At 44.4% G+C, this 9,088-nt stretch overlaps 1 long non-coding RNA gene across 1 annotated transcript; it reads right to left on the reverse strand.

Moving 5' to 3' along the window:
- Positions 1–6,762: 6,762 nt before the first annotated feature.
- LOC5515958 lies at positions 6,763–7,710 on the reverse strand. The gene is made up of 2 exons (XR_004297042.2): positions 7,480–7,710; positions 6,763–7,364 (listed from the first exon to the last, which is right to left on the reverse strand). It is a non-coding gene; the product is annotated as an uncharacterized LOC5515958 (long non-coding RNA).
- Between the last annotated feature and the right edge of the window lie 1,378 nt (positions 7,711–9,088).

Below are 9,088 nucleotides of genomic sequence, written 5' to 3' on the forward strand. Positions count from 1 at the left end.
CCTACTACAACTAACTGCACCTTAAATAGTAATTTACATACAAAGTACGCTCTGTCATAAAAAAAAACTGACGTGTTTGACACAACCGAGGTTATTAGCAATGTCAGCGTAGACACACTAAGAACTCGGTACGCCAGTTCGACTAGACTTTGGTGTATTTCACATATTTGTCGCAATTTGTCATATATGTCGAGGGGTTTCGGTTTTATCTAGTGTGCAAATTTGTCCATGTAAGTAGTCGCGGCGCGCGAATTGACAAGAACGCTTGAGGGGTGGGGGAGATTCTCCAGGGTAAAAGACATATGGATAATAGTAGGGAAATTCTAAAAATACCCCTAAAAATACCAGAAGCCCTAAAGATACCATTTCTAAGAGAAACACCCTCCCTCTTACGAATGATGTACGGTTTCTAAGAGACTTCACTAAGTATTATTTATAATGGAAAAAACGACCTGTTATTCCCAAAATTGTCCCTTTTAATTCCATCCTATAACTCGGCTCGCTGTCGCAGTCATACTCAATCAAAATCGTGTCCATCTGGTATGACCAAGGCACATTAATATTGGCCCTCTGATCAGTATTGCGAAAAGCAATAAACCGAAACTTTTCAACTTTACTATCAAATTGACAAATTGCATAGGCCTTCTGTTCAGGTGGTCGCGTTTGCTTTCATGCTCATAATATAGAAATGCCATTTTATATACGTTAAAAAATCAAATTACTTCAACTAAACCATGGGTAAAAAATAATACTCTGAGGCCGCTTTGTGTGACCGTTGTTATATGCTATCTTATCATTTGAAAAATGTTGTTAACCATTGATATTAACATTTTAAGAAAAGACCCTTAAGGCACGAACCTTGTTTAAAATTTTTAAATTGATTCAAAAATCATTGTTTTCTGCAACAAACTTTAAATCTCTAAGTGAAAAATAAGAATGGCCCGGCGCTCACATTTTTGACGTTCTATAAAAAAAGAGTGTAAGGTCTATTCCCTGTGTACAGTACGGCACGTACATTAGTCAGTCACGTACATTTTGGCGTACATTTTCTTATGAACGAATCTTTTCAAATACTAGGCTTCTTCCATAAAATACCTATGACTGCGCACCCCCCCTCCCCCCTCACCCTATCCTAAGTACGCGTCTGGTAGTGTTACTCGAGTTCTATCTTATGTTGGCAGGATTCTAAGAGCCACTTGAGAGAATTATCAACGACTTCCTCTGTGGTCTGAAAGCTCAGACGAAAAAAGGTTCAAGAGCCAACTGATTTAAACGCAGTGATTATATTGATCCCTTTTAGCAGATTGGCAAAAAAAATAAAAATAAACAAAGACTGCGGAGCCTATTACGAGCTGTGAATGAATCTTATTGAAATAAATTCTCTGCTATCGGTAAAGCCTAAAATAAAGTGCGCTTTTATTGTTTCGTGCATTTGCGCATGTTTACCATCACGCTACCATAAAAAGAGTTTGGGGAGCACAAATACTTACAAATAAGACAAATAATCGATCCTTTAAAAGAGTCCTATTATTACAGTATTTTAGGGGGAGTGGGGAGGAGGGTGCTGCTCAGCTATTTAGGGAAGTAGCTATTGAATTGTTTAGAGTTGTAAGTGGATAAAAACTTCATTATATATATAAAAAGTGGGCATAGCTTTAAGTTTCTGTCGACTCCGCGTGTTCTATAGTCGTCTTTTGCACCGTTGCATGTCTTTTTGTGTATGTGTGAATAGGGGAGGTGGTGAACTTGCCGTCGGCAATGTGGTATGGTAAGGTTTAGAGAAACCTGGTAGAAAAATCCGGTTTGAACTGCTATAAATATTAGATTCTACCATAGTCATTATACTCCTTATATTTTGAGTTTAAAAAATATAAAGATCAATGTCGCCTTAGTAATCAAGGAAATAATCTTAATATGTTTATTCATTCTAAAGCACTTCCGCAATTAAGTTGGCGTTAATTAATCGGTGTTTGAGAGGTGGCGACGAGATTACTGTAATAATCCACGCTAAGGACTTTGACTCTTATGCAAAGAGTAGGTCACATCACTCGCAAAATACACAAAAGACAACTCAGTAAAAGCAGGTGGCTCATGGATGCTGTATATTTGGACGCCCCCGAAGCTCCCCTAAGTGTTGGATCTCACGGTCTTGTTCTAGCGACATCGTAAAAAGGCTAGTTGATGCTTAAAGCCCATCGATCCGACTTGCGTGATGCGTGGTTTCGTAGGCTGTGAAACCCTGCGCAAATGAGAGGCTCATCTCAGTATGTCAATTAAATCCGCTTGAATCACGATGAATTTCAATCCATCCTATACCTAAAACAGCTCAGTTATATTTTAAAAAGTATCAAATGATACAGGGGAAGTTGTATTTTGATAAATGATTTAAGTTGTGAATATTCGAAACAAAAACAACCAACATTGTAACACAAGCCGGACAAGCCGAACGTAATTGCTCGATTAAGTGCCTCCACTTCGCCTAAGAGGAAAAATATGAAGAATTGCCTCCTCGGAAAAGGCACCTCGCCTAAACGTGTGGCACTCGATAGATCACAAAGCAGGCCCGTACCCAGGATTTCTTCGGGAAGGGGGTGGGGTGCGCGAAAAAGTTGGCCCAATTTTTCCGGTGTAGGGGTGGTGAGGGGATGTTACCATCCCCTCCCCCCCAAAAAAAAAGATTTTCTATGTAATTTTTATGCCACGTTTATTATCTGATTTGGCTACAAAAAGTTTGATTTTATGACATACCATATTGATCTAGAGCGCATTTCTCTATTTTATTCGCTTATGCTTTATAGTTTTGTCTACAAATAGCACGTTTATTGCGAACCGGAAGTGGACTCTCTGCTGTTGTGGGAGGGGGGGTGCAAACGCAACCCCTGCAACTTCCCTGGATACGGGCCTGCAATAATGAGTAGGACTGCGCGTTAGAAGAGAAATAACGAAGATAACTACACTACTTCCCGCCATGTCGTTTTATTTTTGAAAGCTTGCTTTGTTGTTGGTTCTTGGAGGATTTGTATTCAATTCTCATTGCTAAAAATGTTTTTTATATGCTTTCCCCCCTATAAGCTCGTATCCGAATAAATGGCTCGTCTATGACATGGAAGATAAGAATAAGCGCTTTATTCGTGAAATTTTTATAAATCCTAGGTCCTTGACAAAGCTATGTGTTTATTCGTTGAATACAAAAAGCCCAAATCGTCGTGTTAGTGAACCAGAAGAATAAATACAATACACCAAAAACTGAACAAAAACAGGGCAGACTCTGGCCTGAAAAGTCTTAAAGACGAAAATTTGGCAGAGTCGAATTCCAGTTTTTGGTGTATTGTTTATTCGTTAAGATTTTGTTCTTGGGTCCTTGGGCTGTATCGGTTCTTATTAAATACAAATCTACCGCTCATTTATCTCATTCAAAACATTGAGCAGCTACCACTTATTAGCATTAAATTTTAAATTTAAAGTGACAGAAGCTCAAACATGAAAGGAAACGAATGGGAAATGTAATTATCCTCCCTAAGGGAAAACAAATATATAGTGATTTTATCATATATAAACCTATTCCAAATAAAGTGGCACTCCATGGGTCGTAGCCCACAATGGTTCATGGGATAGCCTCCTCAGCAGCCAACGCTACTGTCCAGAAACCAGCATAAAAAACAAGGCTACTTGGGAATATTGTGACGAGGCGAGGGCGCTCAACGCGGGAAGCTGGGAACGAATGACGCAATTATTTTCTTCCCCTTTTCCCCCTTAATCTGTTCACGACAGGAAACCCGCGTAAGCTATTTCTATTCACTCTTTGGTTTTCTAACATTTAGATACTCTAGCGGAGGAGGATGCCCCCCCCCCCCCTTTGAAACGTAATAGCTTGTGGTCTGAAAGCCATGTGAACGTTAAACAGGCACAAAAACTAGAATGCTTCAGCTATCCAGGCCTGCAGTTGTTTTTACTTTATTCATAGCTATTAAGGAGTAGCGATAAGTACCTCTAAATTTCGAAAGTCTCGCAAAAATTTCGCAGAGTCTCGGAATCTCGGCGTTTTTTATGCAAGTCTCGACGTTTCGTGTGTTTTTTTCAAAATTTTTGGGTCTCGATGCCTCGTTTTTTTTGTTACCACAGTCTCGGATTTTTAAACGCAATCTAGAAGCCTCTGTTAGACGTAATGTATATGAAAAGGAGTCGCACATAAATTAGAAAAAAGTGGCAACAGGAATTTGTAGAATGTGTCATACCTGTCAATGCCTAAGACAGGCAGCTGTCAACGGCGAAAAAAACGAGTCGCACATAAATTTAAAAAAAGGCGCTTTGAGTCGCAGCAGGACTGCGGGCGCCTCGGGGGCTCTGGGGTCGCTGTTCTGTGCGAATTGTGACGGCAAGTGGGATCGAGGTGCTCGCGGCTCCAGCTCGGAGTGAGAAAACTGTACTTCCGAGGTCCACAACGGGGGCACTTTCCAGCGTCCATGGCCCAATCGCAGCAAACGTCATACATCTTTTACACTCAAGAAGAATTCACCACATGGCCTGAAGCCAAAGGTTGGGCTTCGAAATCAAAGACGATGTATCGGAAACCGTCCTCGCGCTCCGGGGTCACCGCTTCCACCACAGGCATAAAGCACAAATTGTCCGGCGGCACCACTTGGGTACAGATACCGCACTTGTATTCACCGCACACATGGGGCCGGTCTGAATCCGCTTTGTGGAGGTCCTGCACCTTCCAACAGTCCATGCACGGGCGGAACCGTCGCAGTACGACCACTGAACGGTACCCCAACGCCTATCGGGGCGCGACTTGACCACGCAGTGGGCCTCCCAGCAGGTCTGGCTGCGGAAGTAACGGTGGCAGCCCGGGCCTTCTCTCCAATCCCAGTGTTGTATTTGGCCATCAGGGCCCACCACAGGTAAGTTGCACCACACCACCCCACAACTCCGGCACAATCCGTGACAAGCGTGTTGGGGGGACGAGTAGCCCTTGTCGCACGTCTTGCAGAATTATGTGTGCCCCAAGACCCGGTGGACTTTTGTGACATAGTCGTAGTTGCCGGTCGCGTAGTATAGGTACAAACGGTGCACCACGTCCCGGACCTCCCCCGAGTAGACCACACTGTTAAAGTGTTCCCTCGACACCACGTTCAGTTGGATCCCTTGAGGGGCCAAGTACGCCTGGAATTGAGCGATATCTTCCAAGTTGCACGCCCGTAGGGAAACCTAGCCGCGATGTGGAGCGCACGCGCACGCTCCGTCTGTATAGGGAAGTTCCGGCTCCCACGTGTGGGCTCGTACATCTTTAGGTTCGCGAACAAAGGATCCTCCCTCAGGTGGGCCACCTCACCACAATGGCTCGCCCCGCGCACATCCCATCACGGTGTATGATACGCACCACCGAACGACAGTTTTACGCCAACGTTTCAAATCCACATTCGACATCGAAGTGCCCACTCAACGCGAACTCACGGTGTGACTGGGCCACGCTGGCATCACCCCCACCACCCTGTAGGGATTACGGCGCATGAAGGGGAGGGCAATGGGATTCTCCAGCCTTTCGCCCACTAACGTCAAACGGGCGTAGTCGTGAGGCGCCATTCCCTCCAACGTCTCGTCAAAAACATGCCCTAGCACGCCCTCCACATCGTCCAAAGCCTCTTGGAGGTACTTCCGCTCCGGTAAATCCACTTTCACAACATAGTCCGAACAAGACATCCGCATTTTCTTCGACTTCCGTGAGGACGACGCACCCCCACCCCCGCCCACCTGAGGCGCCGACGAGGCCATCGTGTCCAAATAGTGACCAAACAATCCATCCACCGAGTCAAACAACGGGCCCACCGTGCCGTTACCCAAAGGCCCAAAGGCGTCACTTCCCAAGACTCAGCGGCCTCTAAAGAAGTTCTTAGCGGTTCGTGGCGAGGTTCACGTTCCTCCAGATCTTGGAGGAACGCTTGCAACTCGTCTTGCCACTCCATCCCGCAAAACAATGCCCCAAGACCCAACGCAGTGCTTTAAAAGGAGACCCGACACCACCCAATGAGGCTGCCCCATTCTCCCGCGTTCACACCGTCATGGCGGCCGCTCCCGAGCACACGGACGCTAGCGAACACGGGGCTCTACTCCAAGAGATTAGCCAAGCCGCTTTGGACGGACAATCGATCCAAACGCGTCTCCAAAGAGCGTGCACCCTGACCTACCGGCTCGAAAGCGAGAACGCTTTCTTGATGGACACCCTCAACCTCCTCCGAGATACGTGGCACTGTTTTCCTCGTACTCTCCCCTCTTTGGACCCAACGACGGTCTTCACGCTCGCCCCCGCCCCCTTCTTATTTTCTCCTCCTAAAAACTCCATCACCTTTCAACTGGAATTCAACCCAACGCCGAGCCTTCCTTAACGCTTGCAGCACCTTCGACGTGCTCCTCGACCAAAACGCCCCAAGGACCGTTTCCCTCAGTGAAGAAGGCAAAAAGGAAGAAGGGGAGGAAGACAGCCAAGAAGAGGAAAACACCGCCTAGGAAACATCCACAAACCCGTCAAAGCGTTATGGTAATTGCACCGTAGCACACACATTCCAACCTGTCCATCATCTGTCACCTCCCCCAAACCTGTCCCCGTAGACAGGTCCCCAAAATAACCCCCCCCCCCAAAAAAAAACAAAAAAAAAACAATACAGAACACTCGCAAGCTAGCCTAATTCCTGTCACGTCCTGTCACTTCATCGATCGACCCCCGCCACCTGTCAACGATGCAAATTCAGCACACAACGCGTTAAATAAAATACAGTTCTCTTTTATTTAAAACATGGTCTGTTTTATTTATTTATCTTCTTCTCTGTCCCGTACTGAAATCAATGGTTCCGGTATCCTTGTGTGGCTGTTCCGAGACCATCCACTTCTCGATACCCCATCCATCTCGGTAGTTGGATACTCTTTCCATGAAGAAGTCCTCCCTGGTTATGGTGACCGTCGCCGCACCCACTTCTTCATCAGTAATGGTGACCGTAATCCTTCTTCTAGCCTGTGGTGGTGGCGGAAAAATTTCTTTCAGGCAATGTGGGCACGTGGCATGGAGTCCTCTATAGCGTTGGTTTTTGTACCATTGGTCTAGACATTTATGGTGGGCTGCCTGTTTGCAGCACGACGTAAGCTCAACAAGCCCATTTTCATCATCTTTGCAGATGATACATTCCATGTCCGTAGCTATTTTTTCAATTTATACACTATTTATTTTTTTAGTCTTGGGGTTTTGATTGTGAAACGGTCTGGCTCGTCACCGTCTTTGATAAACCTTCAAGTTCGCATTCCACACCCCCACTTTTTCCCACGAAGACCGGAGCTGTCACCCATGCAAATTAGTGCAACGATAACCTGTCAACCTAAGACGTGGTAGAACAAAGAACATTACAAAACCGTCAACCCACCCCACGGAAGAACACACTCCGAGAAAACACGACACCAGGAAGCACCATGAAACCGTACCGGGAACCTTACCTAGCCTGCTGGGATGTCGGCAACCAGCTGGAACGAGCCGCTCAAATTTTAAAAGAACGTCCCGTAGAAATTGCCCCGCGTGTTGACGGTCCCAACCCGCCAAGGCGAAAACAACACAAGGCTCCCAAAAAAAACCCTGTCAGAAGTCCGCCAAACCACCGTGCCCAGACCACAAAGAAAACCCCGACGAAAACAAGCCAAATAGACCCCACCACGACCACAAAAGAACTGTCCCCCCAAGCACCAATGAAAGCCCACCTCACGAAAACGCCTAACCTCCGTTAAAAATCACTCACCTTCAAAGGTATTCCATTTTACTTCGCACACCAACACGCCGGGTAAACCCCAGACCAGAGAAAGCACGGGAAAAAAAGGAAAAAACACAAGAGAGAGCACCATGAGTGACACCCCTCAACACGATTACTTCATGCTGAAAATTGCTGTCCCGTGTGCCGTCCGTCAACTTTAAGCCACTCGACCGTTTTGAGAAGGCGCAAGGCCTTGAACGTTGTGCTATCGCGTTAGAACTCCGGGCACAAGAAATCCATTAAAAAGCCCGGAAACTGAGGCGCCTCGAAGAAGAAAAAAAGAAGACCAAGGCCATGACGAACCCTCCTCCACCTCCTCCATGGTAACCCTGATCACCATGCTTCCCCCGAAACAGCCGGCACGAATTATCCTCAAGGAGCCAATTTTATCATGCTTTCTGGGTTAGCTCACCGTGATTGTTTAATAAACCTTTTTTTTTTATAAAAAAAAACGTCTGATTTTCAGTTAAGGCTTGTCCTTTCTTATATTTGTCAAGCATTTTGAGGTTAAAAATGTTCTTATCGATGTTCTTAAAATTTTAGTGCTTACAAAATATAGTACCCAATGAATTATTAGGATGAGAATTATACAAATGATCAATAGCAATATAATATTTAGGATCGTTATTAATGAACACAATTTAACACTGTATTTTTTAACTCATAATAAAAATAAAATCCAATATTTTGGTGCTATCTGAGACCGGCATGTTTTAAAAATTTGGTAAATCTCAGGCTGAACGTTCTTATAAAAAAAAGGTTCTTATAAAAAAGGAGTAGAGCTCTAATCTCTAAAGAATTTAAAACTCACTTACCCTGGTTCCAGAGCCTCGAACGTCTCTCTATTTAGTGGCCAGCGAGGTTCAAGCGACGGCAAGCCTCACTCGGTACTTGTTCAATATATATATGGCTATATAAACGAATTTTCTAGGGCCAAAGAGCTCAAGATATGATGGCGATAAGAGCATGCAAAGTAATAAAGAAAATAATTGAAAGAAAGGGAATAAAATAGCAAAATTTTAAATAAATCAATAAACGATTTTTGAACGAATGGGTTGTTCAACGAAGACAGCTCCTAATGTTTATGTCCTTTGAAATTCGTCGGGTTTTTTTTTATCATTTTCTATTCTCAAGAGAAATAAAAATACAAGCAAAAGCAACACCAATGTGTGAATTATAGAGGAAGGAATCCTGACACGTACATTTATTCTTTTATTCATTTCCTATACAAAAATATTTATCGCACTATTTGTCATCTCTCAAGTTAGTAAACATCTCACTTATTTTCCTTTTTGCATAAA

The sequence above is a fragment of the Nematostella vectensis genome, chromosome 14 (genome assembly GCF_932526225.1).
Source record: "Nematostella vectensis chromosome 14, jaNemVect1.1, whole genome shotgun sequence".
NCBI classification, from domain to species: domain Eukaryota; kingdom Metazoa; phylum Cnidaria; class Anthozoa; order Actiniaria; family Edwardsiidae; genus Nematostella; species Nematostella vectensis.